The sequence below is a fragment of the Chroicocephalus ridibundus genome, chromosome 3, assembly GCF_963924245.1.
Source record: "Chroicocephalus ridibundus chromosome 3, bChrRid1.1, whole genome shotgun sequence".
Classification (NCBI taxonomy): Eukaryota; Metazoa; Chordata; class Aves; order Charadriiformes; family Laridae; genus Chroicocephalus; species Chroicocephalus ridibundus.
Genome location: NC_086286.1, coordinates 111,994,153 through 112,011,036, shown reverse-complemented (window position 1 = coordinate 112,011,036; position 16,884 = coordinate 111,994,153). Strand labels below are relative to the sequence as shown.

General features: G+C 41.8%; 1 long non-coding RNA gene across 4 annotated transcripts in view; it reads right to left on the bottom strand.

Moving 5' to 3' along the window:
• Positions 1-700: 700 nt before the first annotated feature.
• Positions 701-16,884, bottom strand: part of LOC134513543 (uncharacterized) — a 31,171-nt gene continuing 14,987 nt past the window's right edge. For 3 of the 4 annotated variants that reach the window (XR_010070455.1, XR_010070453.1, XR_010070454.1), the window contains 5 exons: positions 13,497-13,650; positions 11,795-12,252; positions 10,488-10,580; positions 7,722-7,772; positions 701-7,334 (listed from right to left, as the gene is read on the bottom strand). This is a non-coding gene — a long non-coding RNA (uncharacterized LOC134513543). Of the gene's footprint in view, positions 7,335-7,721; positions 7,773-10,487; positions 10,581-11,794; positions 12,864-13,496; positions 13,651-16,884 lie in introns of all 4 variants that reach the window. The other variant, XR_010070456.1, reaches the window with a different exon arrangement.

Here is a 16,884-nt window from a genome sequence, read left to right as displayed (position 1 = left end):
TACATTAGTAGGATTTTCATAGATACAAAGGCACATATAAAAATTATTTGGGGTGAGATGTTGAGCAAATGGTTTCATCTTCTTACGATGGTTCAAAACAAGGATAATTACACTTACCCTATTGAGTAAACTAATTAGAGATCTAAACATAGAAAGCACAGTATGTTCCTAATGTGATTATCCTCAGCTCAAGGAAGAGAGCACAGCAGAGAGATAGCAGGAAAGGGAAACAAAGGGAACGTCAGCCCTCGCTCTGGTGCCGGAGTGGCAGAAATGTCTCCATGGCATTTAGGCATTTGAACTGGGATGGGGAGTGCGTCAGGCACTTCACAGCTCTCTTTCATGGACTCAGATATCAGCGGTTGTTCAGGCGTCAGTCAACTAAACAGAAACGGCATCTTCTTCATTTTGACCACTTGCTAACTCCGGGTAGGTTGAGGAACATCATCTTTTGTCTGCTGTTCTTTAATGGACAGCATGTGCTGCTGTGAAGACACAGTTTATCACTGACATCAGATACAAGATGGGAGGGGGCATATTTGATATATTTGATACCAGTGGTAAATCTAAGGATTATGTGGGGGGAAAGCTGGAGATGAAGTTCATGGTTTGGTTTTTTAATAGCCTTCAAAATACAATACAATACAATACAATACAATACAATACAATACAATACTAATACAGTAAAAAGCCTGTGTTAAATGAATACATTGGTACCTAACTACTGCCTGCACTTGACACTGGTCAGTTATCCATCCAGCAGGGACAAATCAGTTCCCTTCAGACGCTGAAGACCGGATAGAGCCCAGTGAGACCTTGTAGTAGAACTCAAGTAGAAAAGCAGGGATCAAAAGAAAGCCAAACCCTTCTGCAAACGCAGGCTGAAACACAGCACCCTCCACGTTATTCTTTGTTTCATTGCTCCAGATTGAAACAGATTTAATCAAAATCTTTATTATTTCGCCACGCAGTCTGCAGCATACTGACCTCAAAAGCTCTAAAAAGGAGAGTAGCTTCATATTCTCCTGGTTTGGCTCTGACTGCCCTAACCTTTTCAATTCCCTTTCTCACACACTACGTTTAGATAAGAAAGCCTGAAGGTGAGGCTTAACTTGGAAGGCATTCCCAGCACAACTATGCTGGCAGCCCCTGTCAGTAGAGTGCTTGTGAGAAGTACCCGGCTTGTGCAGGTAAAGTGCTTGTTATTATCATGCCAGAATTACAGCTCTCCTCTAGATTTTAGTGAAATAATCAATTTGGGTATTTCTGTAGTGTCTAATTCGATCTAGACCCAAGTTTTTAGTCAGTACAAATTTATCTGCTCCATTTCGTATCATTATTTTGGTCTGGCAAAGTCTTGATGATAATATAGGGTTTGGCTCAAGTAAACTGGGCTCCATCCCCCTAACTCCTAGCTGGGAATACTATTTCGTTGCACTTGTCTCCAGAAAAGGAGACAAACCTCCTCAAAAGCACACCTGGAGGACAGTTCCCTAATGATTCCTTCTCTTGGTCAGAGTACACAGAGAAGGGCCCTAATGTTAACCCATTGCTTGCATCGTTTTGTAGTTCCAGGGTAAAAATCGCCATGCAAAGTGTTAGGAGGAATAAATACAGTATTCTGGGCAGATTTTTCCGAATGGTGATAAATATCCTCAGACTGCTAAATGCAGGACTGATCTATTTTCTTTTCTTCTTTCTTAAAATTCCATTGGTTTCTTTTGTTTCAACAAGGTGGATGGGAGATTGTTTTCAAAGGTTTCTTGGTAGCTGAAATCTTTTGCCCTTTATTTTATGCTTTACTAAAGGCATGCAATAATCCCCCTACAGTGCACTGCCTGTCACGTTCAATTGCTTAATTAAGTTGCTGTGGTGAAGTCATTAGGACTATAACAGTTTAAATCTATTATCCATAGCCAGCCCAACATTAGCAATAAAATGCTAGTATCTTATTTTGGAGCCTGGATGCTAACTTTCTGCTGGAGGGCAGAAATAGTAAACTGACCACGTAATTGAAAATGTTGGCTCCTTTTCACAGCCCAGAGTCAGTCTTCTCTCAGTGTCCACGTATGTATATCCTTGCTTAACTGTTTAAGAGTAAAGCGATTAAAAATAAACTAAGAAATAGTAAACTATTCAGCAACAAACTGCATAATGTGGTGAATAACAACAGAATGTTGGTGACTTACAAATAGTGCACCCATATGACTGTCAAACAAGGCACGATTTGAAAGGAATATGGACATCCACACAAACCCCAACATTTGCTAAGTATTGTTCCAAGCTTGCTCGTGGCTGTGCGGCTTTATTCAGGACTGCAACTAAGTTTGAAATGAGCAAAGAGTGACCAAAAGAGGTGCACATAAAAAAAATCTTGGTAGGCACATCATTAACGAGATCACTAGTACTAGAGCAAGAATGACGCAGGTCAAGTGCATTTAAGAGCTCAAGGAAACCAAACCTGAGCATGGATACTAACAATTTAGTTCACCTGTGGGAGAAGTGGCCAAACCCTGAAGAAAGCCCCAAGATTTACTGTCTTCTGTGGTGGTCACACCAGCCTCTGCCCACCGTGGCCGTAGCCCAGGGCATTCTCTCAGCAAGCTGGAGCTGTTGTTTGGCAGTGAGAGGGGCTCCAGGAGCAGGAGGATATTCATCATTTGGGTGAACTTTACATATATTTAAGATCCTTATTAAAATTAAGACAAATTACAGTCTGTATGGGTAGAAATTCTCATTAATAAATCATTCCCATCATGTTAGATGACATCTATATGAAGTTCTGGACAGCTTTTTGTGTTTCTTGTTTGACCACAAAACTTCCTGTGCTTGATGTAAGGACTCTCACTGCTACCATATTTATTTGATTAGATTAGATTCTCTTTGAATGAAGAGGGTGTGAATACCAAATATAACAAAATATTTCCTGAATGTTCTGCGAAAGCACAAAACAGAACTACAGCTTTCCATATCGTGCAATAATCTGCTGTATTTGTCTCTGTGCTGGCTTATATTCTGCTTTTCTTGCTTCTGTTCATGAGGATAATCATTTGAAGAAAGAACATCAAGTTGTTAAATGACAATTCCATGTAGTTTTTCAAGTATGAAATCAGTGACCTTGTTCTACGGTGCACACCACTTCCTAGTCAACAATTGTCCACTCTTGAGAAGCACTGAAGAGAAAAAGAAGCTACCTAATTGGGAACAAGGCTCATTTGAAGAACTAAAGAAAAAAATTAATGAAGTGGATGGTCCAAATGCGACTGTAGAAGTATTTTAAAGGCAGATTACATCTAGCAGACTCTCTGAGGCAAACAGTATTTGTTTCAGTGGAGCTGCACAAGGACTGACGGTGACTGGTAGCTTTTAGGCAGGACCGGGTCTGCCTTAATAAATGGCTCTGCTAAAAGCACAGGGGAGAAATACATTACCTGTAAACGACCCTGATGCTAGATATAGTCTGACTATAAACAAGGAACAATTTTTTAACACTTGAGAGCATTTAAAGGTTGCAGTCCCTTGCTCATGTCTGTCATTTTTAACATCAAGATGGGATATTTGTGCTGTAGTTCAGACAACAGCTAATGCTGGGCAACCCTGTGGCGCTTTGTGCAGGAGGTCATACCACTGCGACAAAATGGTCCTCTCCAGCCTTGTGAACAAAGAATATAGACTTCTACAAATGACAGAGGCTAGAGGCACAGAGGAAGAATGGATCCAGCCCTCCCTAGACATCCAGAACCAAGGGAACTGCTTTCCCTGTCTTCTCCCTGCAAAACGGAAGCCCAGTCTGAAGGATCTTCAGGTTCAGTGCGTTATATATCAGGCGCCACCTGCCATTGACCTTATCACTTAATCAACAAATTTTTAATGAGGAACCTGTACACAGCATTTCTCTCCAAACTTCAGTGTAAAGCTTTTACAGACATAAAATACTGAGTTGGCTGAATTTGAATAGAGGTGGGGTAGAGGAAATGCCCACCCTTATTACTCAGTTTGCCGATTTAACTCCACTACAGAATTGAAATTATTTAAGCAGCTATACATTAAACTAAATTTTTAAACAATCACCTTGAAAACCGTATAAAATAGTTGCTCATAACCTTTAGAGAAAGAAGAAAGGTTATGTCCACGTAGTGCAATGAAGTTCAGCGAGAAGCTTCCCATCCTCTCTGTGGCTCCACCAGCTCAGCCAACTCAGAGAACGGCACTCGCGTGCCACTTCTGGGGTTGTGACCTGCAAATTGCAGCCAAATGTCACTTCTCTACCTAGATCTGCTCCTCGCCAGTCGTTGCACTGACTGAGGAATGGTATGCACTGCAGAGCTGGTACACGGCTGAAGGGAACTGGTCAAGCCTGGAGACAGCTGGGAGCACGGTACAGTTCAGTGACACGAGCTTGTAGTGAGCTCGTTTAGAGTTAGCTTTAACATCCCTGCGCAGCACAAAGGCTGATGGAATGGAAATTAAGAATGCAAACTTAACATTTATAGGAAAAGATCTGTATCACTTGGTGGGCAGAGTGCAAAGAAGCATCCCACATTTTAATGTTGACAAATAATTTAAGAGAATGAAAGCTCATACTTGTAGAGTAGGGAACAGCAGTCTTGAAAATGCTAATCTTGAAAGTGCCTGCAAAGCAGCAGTTATAGAGAATAACGGTGGAACATCCTCTTCTGTGGAAACGCTGTGACTCACAGCGTTCAGACATCGAATGTATCACTAGATGCGTGAAACGGCATTACATTTACTAGGCCATGACTGGAATAATGAACTAAATACTTCTTCACATCACACTCCAAGTGTCTCACATTATGCGTCTAAGAAATGAAAAGCTCGGATCAGTTGCACTGCTTCCAAGTATTTGCCCTAACTATCCATGTACCTCAGGTTCTCCAGCAGTTGAAGATCAGTAGAACACCTGTCGATATCAAGAATTGCTTTCTTCTTGTACTTGACATGAAAGAAATGTGGGAATACAAGTGCTGAATATTTGATTTGATAAGGTGCATTATGTTTTCCCCTTCAAATACACAGTAGGTTTCCTTTGTACTCTGTTTTTATTTTGTCATTGAACTCATGTTCATTTTTACAACATTGCTTTGCTCTTCAAGTATATTTTCCATGGATGATCTGCAAATTCCACCACGTAAACTAGTATCTGCAATGGTAGATACATAGCCACATTAATAATTTACGTTATTTTTATTAAGGTTAACCAAATTGATTAATCCTTGCAGCAGATGACAACAAAGTGCTTACAATACACAAAGGAGCTACTATAAAATATTCATTTTAGTCTCTGAGCAACAGAAATGCATAAAGTATGTAGATGGAGAATTGCAGGGGTGTGATGCAAAAGGGGATTTTTACATCTTATTAGAAAACCTATCAAAAGACTTTTGATATTGGATTTTATCTTGCGGATTGAATTTTTGAAAACAAGTCGATGGTTCATGGAACATAATGAAATCAATCAGTTAATGCATATTCGAGCTTTCATAATGGATGATGGCTCTGCTCATACGACATAAAGCGTGCGTCACGTGGGGGACGTGTCTACACAGCGCAGGGATTTGTGCTTGTTGCTCCCTTCCAGCCACTGGATTTCACTGTCCGGCCCGTTGCCATTGCTGCCGCAACGAGCTGTGACTTATACACAATCCGCCTCCTTCTACCAGCTCTCTGCCACCGATACTTCTCAGGTGAGCACGTTCCATCCACCTTTCGCTCCCTGCACTGGCTGCCGTTACATATCAATAGGTGATTGCCAGGACTCGCATTCATCCGACTGTCTGTCCAAGAATCTAACGTCTTTTCCAAATCTCTGGCTGTCCTGGCCTCAAGCTGGGAGAGTTCAGCAACGCTGCCCAAAGTTAATTTGAAGGTTCCTGTTTGAAATAGCTTTAAAATGCCCATAGATTTTGAAACGTCAGCGTAAACTCTGTAAAATGATAAAGAAATAACTTTGTTTTCATAGAATGTGCAATGAAAAAACTATACCAAAGTATTAACGTAACCTACATAGCTCATCAGTGTTAGTGGACTTTTCTGTGTCACTGGAAGATAAAACTGAATTTTGACAATTAACTGGAAAAAGCTAGCGTGAATGGTTGACTGATCAGTATTAAATAGCATTTGCCTTCTGTATCTATTATTATATTGCTCTCCCCTGGACATCCGTGATGATTCAAGCATACGACATCTAAACAGCTATATTTTATAACTGTACCAGAAATAAAGAGCTTGTGTTAATATATACTTCTGAAAGAGTTTTCACACGGAGACACACAAACAAGAGTTCTCCCTATTTAGGAGACTGAGGTAGAAGCTTCATTTATGTAGAGGAATAGTTTCATTTAATTTGGAAAGATTCCTCGTCTGCATTTAACCAAACCCTAATCCTGCAAACACGTGGTGCTTCAGTGTGAAATAAGATGCCTGCTGACCAAGTTGCAGTGTAGCATTGCAGAACCGATGGCGAAGTTACAGTATTAATCGCATTTATGTAACATCTGTTGCCTAAGTACCTCCAAGCACTTTACGAATGTTAACTAACGAGAAGCCTGCCCATGCTCTTTTTGAAGTCAGTGGCAGCATTCCAGTTGTCCTCAAAGGGAGCAGGCACAGGCTCTGAGCCTCATAATAACAGAAAAGTAGGTTAAGGATCTCCGTGTTCACTGGAGAAGGGAGGGATAGCGGAGATGGGGAACAGATCCCAAAAGGCTTTTCTCTAACCATGGGGCTGCCTTTCCCTGGAAGAAAAAGTAATATAATTTACTGGTGAGACCACAAAATGAAACATAAAGAAGGGGCTGTTCACAAAGACTTAAACTATTGTTGCCTCAGAATGTGACCTTTTTCTTATTCCAAAAACAACACCCGGTGAAAGAGCTGGGCTTCCTGGGATGTCCCTCTCCGGTGGCTGCCATGGCCCTATAAATAGCTGCTCCTCGGAAAGGCATTTTGCTTTCTCTTTGAGGTTTTCTCTACAGAGGCAAACGACATTCCAGAAGTGTAGTTACTTTGCCTCCGAGTTTTCTATGTCCATGACCAACATGTTTTTAAATCAATGCTCTTGGCTTCTTGAACCATGGTAAGTAATCTGATGAGGAACAGAAGTCACTACGTATTTGCACTTTCACTCTTAAGCACTTTCCTGGTAGCAGTGCTCAGCGCTGAGTCCCATTTCAATCAACTGGTCTGCCATCTCGTCTTCATTCAAACTCTCCCAGTAGGCCAGCAATGCCGCTTCCGTGTCACGTACCTCCATATAGAGGTCCACATGGAGCCACAAGGGTCACGGCTGTCAGAAGCTGTAGGCTTAATTGTCCCTTGTGCAAAGACAAATAGCATTTAGTTATATAGCGCCGTTTCGACAGGAACACAGTCACATAGAGGATATTATCAGAGCCAATTTCAATGTTGTTTCAAAACAAAAAATCCCAACAACGTATCTGAAAATAAGGAACCAGAAAATAGCCTGTAGTAATTTTCCTCTAGTCTGCCTATACTTTAGAAGATTGAATTAATTTTTTGCCAATGATGCCAGCAGGGAGCCTACAGCCTATTTCCAGGCGTCATCCATCAAACACCCGTGCGACCCAGGACATGCACATGAAGACACTGGAAGTTCCCGTGATGCTGTGTGTGTCATATGGCCCATGTGGCTGAGAGAGGAGAACTGCTGTAGCAGGCAGGACCAATATAGATTAGATTACCTGGACGTTACAGAAGACACCCTCACAGAACCTCGTCCCTGCTCGGCAGTGCTGTGGAGGGAAGCAAAGCACCTTGTTATGATTCATCTGCACATGGGGATTTAAATGGGCATTTTTTGTGGGTACAGACAGGAACATCTTCCTGCCTTCCTAGTCACATAATGCCTTTTCTTTTAATATAGTCTAAATAGCATCAGCTTTGAAGATATAAAAGTGTTATTTATCTCTGCAATATGACGCACTCGCCAGTTTCTGACCACATCTGCTGCCTGCCTCCCAGTTTGCATGCTGCTCACCATCCATCTTCATTGACTTTTCCCCCACACCAACACCAGATTAGAACACCACGGGAAATTAAACACAGTGCATATAAATCATGTTTATTGTTGCCTCGGATACAGAAAGATAACAAGAATCAATAAGAAAGGCATGATGACTCACAGTTTTATTAGTATACTCAGTTTTTCATGAGCTGAGTCTTCATAAAGAAAATGGTTTAATTGGACCACTGAGATCTTGAAGAATTCATATATTCCTGGCTATTTATCTTCTGAAACCTCAGTTTCTGATTTTCCATAGCACTTACAATCACAAGGGAAAGAACTTCACTTCTCTCAGAGAACCTGACAAATTTCTAAAAGCTACATAGGTTTTGTGAGGGCAGAATTCACCTCAGCCGCAGTACCTGAAGCAGAGAGGTGGTGCTCAGCTCTCTGAGCAGCCTTAACTGAGGAGGAAGCAGACAGCCAAAATGACTAACAGAATGGGTTGTTCAGATGACTGAAGTGTTGGCCTTTCACCGTCTGCCCTCACAGTGCAGAAAGAACCCATTGTTAATGGGACTACAATTTCTGTCTGCCCAATTACAGGACCAATGGATCAGGAGAACCTTATTTTGACCATTCCTCATGATTATTGGTCTTTTATCACAATCTTAGATAACTTTATTTCTATGAAAGATGCATTGTCTTATTTAAATTTGTTGCTACTATGTTTCTGGGAAATGTTATTAAAATAGAGTTTAACCTAAGCATATCAGAATATGGACTCCATACAATTATACCTAATAAAATCAGAGACAAGCATGTTTCCTTGCTTACAGCGTAGTCCTTCACCATGGTTTTCTTTGGGCAGCAAGCGGGAGGATCTGTTTCCTTGGCTGCATCCTTTTGAGTTGGTCAGACCGTACCTGGCTTTTATCCCCCTCCCAGAAGTAATCCTTTGCTCTCCCCAGTATTGTACAATAGCAGGTGTTTCTCCCCAGGGCACATAGTGATGCAAAGGCAAAAGTCAATCTCTTGTCGTAAGAGACATCATTTCTCTTTCAGCTTTTCAAAAGAACATCCCACAAACATGCAACCGTCCCTTAGGTTATGGCTAAGCTCTTTTCTCATGAGCTAACAACTGTCATGAACTATGGAAGCAAATCTCCCAAAATAAGAGAATATTCCACTAGCACCTCCAGTAGCCTAAGGAGCAGATATTTCCTTCCTTGCTCATTTGGGCACATGGGCCCCTGTTTCCACACAACTTGTTACCAGGGATTTTTATGTATCATTCCCACATGGGCATTGGGTTTGTCTTCCATCACAGCCGACCCTGAGCTCCTGCCCTGGGTTTCCCAGTTTGGCGACAGGCAAACTCTGCTGCAAACCTCCATCATACTGCCCTGGCAGCTGATTTACCACGAGCGAACTTGAGTATCAACAGAAGCAGTCAGCAGTGATGGGTCGTGCTATCAGTACCCCTTTCCACATCAGCAGGAACCATTGGGTTGGTCTGTCACTACAGCTCTCTACTTATTTCTGGGAAGATGGTTTTTATCCCCCAAACTTCCCGGTTGTCTCTTGACCACCTCATTCGTTCCCCTCGTCCACTGACCACTGCAGGCTGGCTAGCAGTAAGGACTGATAATCAACAAGATAAAGATGCTCCAGGTATGCTCCTTCCAGAAGAGACTTCTTCATTAATTTTTTCTGTTCCTTGTAGAACAGAAGCTGCAGGGACAAATCTGTTTGTGTGTGCGAGACAAAATGAGGGCTCTTAATCCATAACTGATCATTTAAGAAAGGTTAATGACTTTGAAGTTAATAAATTAAACAAGTTTTAAAAAGAATATCTACTTTTCTTTCTACAAACACAGAAGGCATTTCCCCGTACCTTTGTGGCATGCTAGAACATAAAATTAACAATGTTTCTATTATTTTTCACTGAAATTTGTTATTTTTCTCTATTTAGAAAACAGTAATACATTTTGAAATCATAATGGATGCTCACGCTACTCCTGCTTAAGAATCTAATTTTCATGACAACCAAGCTCACTAGCAATACAAAGAAGTAACATTCAAACATAAGATCACTCAGTAGCCATAGTCTTAACTCACAGCTGGAGGCTTCCTTGTTCTACCCATCCTTTATTTGTCTTTTTACTTGACACAAAGGGAAACGTATAACACTGATCAGGAAAACCAGCCAGATGCCTGTGGGTGTTTTGTTAAGGTGGGGAAAGGTGGTGCAGTGCTACTTCAATGGCCACGAAGAGCTCAGCATTCTGAGTCAAAATGTTAGTCCAACTGCTCACCTTGGAGCACTTCCAGCGAATGTCAGAACAGTGACAAATCTGGCCAAAACCAGGTAAAGTCAGAATTTCTTCAGAACCTCATAACGGAACCTCAGAGCTTCAATTACCAGGATGGTGCAAGCCCCTATCGATCACAGGAGGAAAAACTGTTGCCATTATGAATTTTTTGCAGCTGAGGCTTTTACCTGCCCATCGGTGCTCCCCGAACTGGAGCTGACCTCTCCCTGACCAAAGGTGATGGGGACAAGGCTTCTGACACATCATGGTCCAAGGCAGCACTGCAAAGCAAGGATGTACAACGTTTTGTAAGACATTGAACAGACACTTGGAAGTGGATGGCTCACTGTACTTATTCCGCACAAAGCAAATTGCGTTGGAAATGCAGAAGGCCCCAGACCAGGCACGAAAGCAGCTCCTGGAAAGCCTGCTGTCTGTGCTAAAAGCAGTCCCAGTTATCAGTGACTATTTGTCAACTGAAGCTACAACAATGTAATTTAATGTCTATCTATCTCAATAGGGCTTCTCAGTAGACATTCGATCGCAAAAGATGATGATATCCCAGCAGTATGTAAGTTTAAAATAAATTTATCTACAGAATGACTTTTGACTCAACATGAACGCTACAAGCTGCCAACTTCATATGCTCATTAAAGCTATTACGTTGGACCTGCTCCACAAACATAACCTTGTTTTCTAATAAGCTCAAGAAATAAAGTTGTACGGCTTCATCCTCAATATGTTCAAAGATGAGACTCAGCAGCTGGTCAGTTAGGACAGAATGTGCTGGAAAACAGCAGTCAGTGAAAGAATAAAAACATAAGAACTTGGAGGCATTAGCTTTTATTCTATAGCAAAGAGCTTGGAGATTTTGACCTCTACCTCACCCAACAGATTACTAAAGTGCCCTGCAGTGGTGGGCTGAAAATAAAGCAGCCAAACTGGTGGCTAGGGTCTTGCCATTCTGGGGAGAAATGTTGCATAGGACAGAGTGTTTTCCACTGCTGGAACAAACCTATAAACAAACTATATTATTTGCTATAACAAACCTCTTTTCCTCAAAATGGTTCATCTTTAATTGCACTCAGGCAGAAAATCTTGATAAAATCACAACTGACTTACATTTTTTTTATTTTCAGTATTTTTCAAATACAAATTCTTGAATATTTTAGCCAATTCTTTCTAGCAACTTTTGTTATTTTTCCACAACAAAGTTTAGTGACTGCAGCTAAAAGCAATTTGTTACTAGATGAATTACTGACTTGCAGTGTATTTTATTCAGAACAATTTGTCATGACTATATCCACAGCCTAAGAAGGGGCCACTTAGCTGCATGGTAAAACTGTCTACCACACAACATGCATTCCTGCTTAACAAATAGAATAAAATCATTCTAGTATTGGAGTTATATTGGAAGATGTTAATAATGGAAGATGTTAAAAACCATCTGAATTGCATGAGGCATGCATTGGAGTCTGTTAAGCGTAGGACTTACCTGCCTAGTGGGATGGAGTTGGTCACTGGCTGGTGGCAGGTTGTGATTTATGTCAGGTAGCACTGGAAACTCTTGGCTTGTTTTTCAATCACGTTTTATATTTGATCTTTAGCTTTACTTAGAAAGCAAAATTAATAAGCTACTCCAAATGCAAGTGCAACATTTTCTCCTTAAGAATAGCAGAGCTCAGCAGTAGATTCTCCTGGCTGTCTGACAGCGGTTCGAAAATGGCTTAAAATGGATTGAATGGCTGAAATGACTCAAAATGTGCAGGATTTACTTAATGTCAGCAAAGGAAGCATACAGCTTTGTTAATTTGATCTCCATTCCTTCTGCTAATAATCCATGAACATTGCCAATGGAAAAGAAAAAAATCCTGTAATGCAGGGCAGGACAAATGAACACTGAATTCTGGGCTGTCAATCCAACCCTGCCCGCCGAGTGGCTAATTCAAAATCCTGCAGAAATGTATGAATGGAATAATTAAGGAAAACACCTTAAACACACATAGGAAAGTGACAGCAAATGCAATTCATTGTAGTAAAATTGTTGCGCTTGGAGCAAATGACTTATACTGATTACTTTAGGGCACTGGCAATGAGTGAAGAAAACAACACACGAATGACGTAAAACACTGGAAACAGCAACAATGCCGGGTGCTCCGTAAGGGCAGCTCCCAGTGCAGGACCATCAGTGAGAGCGGGACTTTAAAGTAAATTTTGAGTGAAGGAAGCACATGAAAGGAAGCGTGCTCTTCAAATTAAAGCACACGGTAGGTATCAAGGTACCCAAGCTGATTTTTACTCACATTAGAACAAACTAGTGGGTTTCTGAAAAAACTTTCCAATGAGAGTTATAAGGGGAAACAATGTAACAGTGCTTAAAAATCGATTTGATTAATTTATTAAAGGAAATATGTGCGGATATGTGCGGTGTTTATCAAATAAAGCCAGAGACTGGCTTTGCTGAGGCAATACTTGCTACTCCAGCATTCCTCTTATGTTTTCTCCTTCAAATTTCCCATCTCAAAGCAGATGCCGTTTTAATATGAACAGATGTTGAGCCCAACCTGCTCAATGACACATTCAATGTAACTTGTCCCTTTCAGGAATTTGACAACCATAAAAAAGAAATAAAGTGAGGGAATAAATATCAATTCAAGCTTTCTGCCTTGTGTCTACAGTGTCCCGCCCTAGCAAACGCTTCCAGGCTGTACGGTCCTTGCCCCTTGTCCTACACAGCCACTCCCCAGTGCTTTTAACTGGGTTTTGGTTACACAGTGAGTCAACAGGGTTAGGAAATCAGCATAAACCATTATACGCTTTCATTACATGCGTGTATCACCAGATTTGTTTCATGCTGAGTGCCCAAATTCATGCTTACTTATATTTTCTTGGCACTACAAGACTGACTCCATCAATATTTGTAAAGTGCTATGCACTTGCTGGGTAAGAACTGTACACATGTAACTATTAGTAATTACTATTGTTTATCTTTAAACAAATATTACCATTTAAATCCGAACTCATGACTAATCTTGTGTTGAATCTAGAGGTTTACTTCAGAACACTGAAAAGAACAGAAAAAATAATACTAAGGGCAATGGTTTTATGGTAGTGTCAAAAGCACATAATTAGATCATATGTTAAATTAAGAAATCTCAAGCTCAAACTCTGTGGGAAACAAGGATGTAGTCACATACTGAAAACATGTCCTGGATGAACTGAGATAACATAGGTACTTGGTTCCCCTCTGCCATGCGTTTGCTGAGTTGCCCTCTCAGCCGTATCTCAGGAGGGTACCCGGGCAGTGCCCCCACTCAGGATTGTGCCTCTCTTCCTGGGGCACTGGAAGAGCTATACAAATAAAGAAAATGTGTGGTCAGTTTTGTTACATTCAAAATCTTGCTTATGGGCAAAAAAGCAGCTTTCCTTATATATATAAGTTAAGGCAAGAATTTATTGTTAGTATAATGCAAATCTTCACAGTTTAATGCAGGAATCATAGAATCATAGAATGGTTCGGGTTGGAAGGGACCTTAAAGACCATCTAGTTCCACCCCCCTGCCATAGGCAGGGACACCTCCCACTAGACCAGGCTGCTCAAACCCCATCCAGCCTGGCCTTGAACACTTCCAGGGATGGGGCATCCACAGCTTCCCTGGGCAACCTGTTCCAGTGCCTCACCACCCTCAAAGTGAAAAAATTCTTCCTAATGTCTAATCGAAATCTACCATCTTCCAGTTCTGAGTCTAGATCTAATTATTCATTAATCATTAGTCTAAATATAATTATTACCAAAAAAAATGCAGGTAGGATATTTATATATATAGCAAAAGTTACAGTAATAGCAATCTTCCTTCTACTTAGGGTCATATATATATGTTTGCTACCACACAGTTAGACCTTTGTCTTGATTGGTCTACAGGTCCAGGTAACATCCAAATTTACTATATATGTCCCCATTTATGTATATTAGATACTATTTTTTGGCTTTCTTTGTTACTCCTAAAACCAGATTTGTCCAGCTCCAGGTCTGCAGGTTCTTTTAACTGACCATTACAGAGTTGTTTATGGCTGTGGGGTCTCCAGTGCCAGCCTGTGCCCCATCACTTACCACCCACCCCACCCTGCACACCTCTACGCTGCATCTCATGTCCCCGCTTTTCAATGCCTCCACCACCGTACCAGCCCTGTATTGCTCTACACAACAATGGCGTGTTAAGGGTTGTAAACATCTCTATTTACTGTTGTCTATATAAATCTATTGGTCTACCACACAAAGATAAAGTAAAACAAATTAGATACAGACACCTGGTCAATGACAGCAATTGCTGCCATGGCTAAACCAAGTAAAACAGGTCAAGAAAAGTTCAGTCAGAGCTTGAGGCCTTGCAAACTCAGGACAAAGCTGGTGGCCTGTTACTGGCCATGGTGATGCCGTGTTGCAGGGCTGCACAGTCACAAATCTGCCTGAGAGCGCTCCAGCAGTTCTGCAAGCGCTGCCATGGCTGGGCTCCAGGAGCACGTGCCGGTAACTGCGTGCCCGGCCGGGCTTGGGTGTGAGCTCCTGTGCACCCTTCTGTCCGTACCGCCTGAGAAGCAGCCCTCTCCGCGCTCCTATATTTGCTCCATGGCGTAAGGGCAGCCTGACTTGGGGAGCTCAGATTTCACTCCTACACCTGCTTCAGCTGCTGTCCCCACTTTATCCTGCTTGTTTGCACGGTGGCTGCAGCAGAATCACAAGCTGTTGGGATTTAAGTCAGTCCATCCTTCACTCGCTATCCCCAAATCTCCTGCTTTTCTGCCTTTGGACAAACTTTCCCACCCCACTGCTTTACTTAGGCAGTATTGGATAACTCTGTCTTTGGCCTTCAGCCCCTCATTACTGGGCTGCTCCAGGCTGCCAGCCCAAGTCATATGCATTCCTGAAATACAGCTGGCTGGTAGGAAGGGTGCAGTCAAATCCTGCTCAGATCCCGGAAGGGACACGACAGGCCTCGTGACTTCAGCTGATATATTAAAGCAGATTGCAGCGATGCCATTTTGAGGGAGGTTGCGCATAGCAATCCGAGGAGAGCATCAGACGTATGACGCTAACTTCCTGAAAGGCAACAGGGCTGAACCGTGCCTGGACATGCCCTGGCTTCAAGCCTTTGCTACATAGAGCCCAGTAAAGTGCTTATATTGCCTTCAGCACTGAGATTTCTGCAATCTTTTTTTTTTTTTTCACAAGTCCCCTTTTCAGAGGAGAAAAACGTTTTCATTTTAAGTGTTACCATGACACAAACGTGGCCACATGTCCCAACACAAGCTCTGGAGCAACCTCCTTAACAAACAATTTCCTCAGATCCTAGAAGAATTATCGTGGGACCTGGTACACCAGGAGAGAATCTTCTGTGCTCTGAATGAGAACCCCAAAGCAGTAAGACTGATTTACACCTTTGCTATTGTTTGAGGAAAATTTCTCTACAACAGGAAGGAGATTTCTGGACAGACAGCTACAGGGAGCCTTGCTGGTGGAAAGGATTCTGTCCTCCTCACAGACTGACAGGGTTTGACCTATGGAAGAAATCAAGGAATGGGTTTACGCCTGCTATTTGCCTGGGTGACTGACAACCAGAGGTGTTTCTATATATGTAAACAGAGCAATTGCATCCCCCCAAATTGCCATAGTATTGTGTTGTGTTTTTTTTTTAAATGTACTGAAACACATCTCAGCAATTGCCACACAAGAGTTAAAATATTTTTAAATATGTAATTATGTGCCTAAATATTCAAATTGCAAACAAAAAAATAGCAAAAATATGGCCATGGCACTTGTACACAAGTACGGTCAACTCGCAGGGAAAATAACTTTGAGAAGCAGCTGACAGCTTGTGCTGCGTTACTTGGTTTGGCTGCTGCCTCCAGCCAGGTGTGGTACGGTGATCTGCAAAGGCAACTATCTAATATGATGTTTTTCCCCTAAAAGAAACCACTTTGAATACTTGTTGGCCAATTTCTTCACACTGACACACCTTTACTGGATCTGCTGTTTCAGAACCCTACGAATGACAGAGCAGCTGTCTCAATGACCCAACCCAAAGTCATGCAACAGCACCAATGCTGCAGAACTGTTAAATCAATCATCCCCTTAAACATCTTTCTCTTGGGTTCACTTACAACTAACGACATCTGGTTTAATAGAGGGTTGTCCCCTAAGTGAAGATGGCTTGCAGTGTGTGGGAAATGCTGCAACCTGTACTTGACTAATAATAAAAGTAACAACAACAATCATCATCCTCATTATCATCTGCACAAGCACAGTGCTTGTGAATTAGCCTAAGGAAAAGCCTTAGCAAAGTTGTGATTTAGCTTTTCAATTGTGAGGCTGCTTTAGTGGGTGACATTTGTTAATGTTGAAAGTCACCAGAGGTCTGTACCACTGGTCTGGTTTAGGTGGAAGCCGTCCCAGGCAGTCTGGCAGCCAATGCTTTTTGGCAAGGGTTCCTTTGAGGGTCCACAACTGTAGAGCTATACCACAGGTTTATCAGCTATATCCTGCTGATAAACTGCAAACCGCTCACTTCTCCCTCTGCTGTGGCAGAT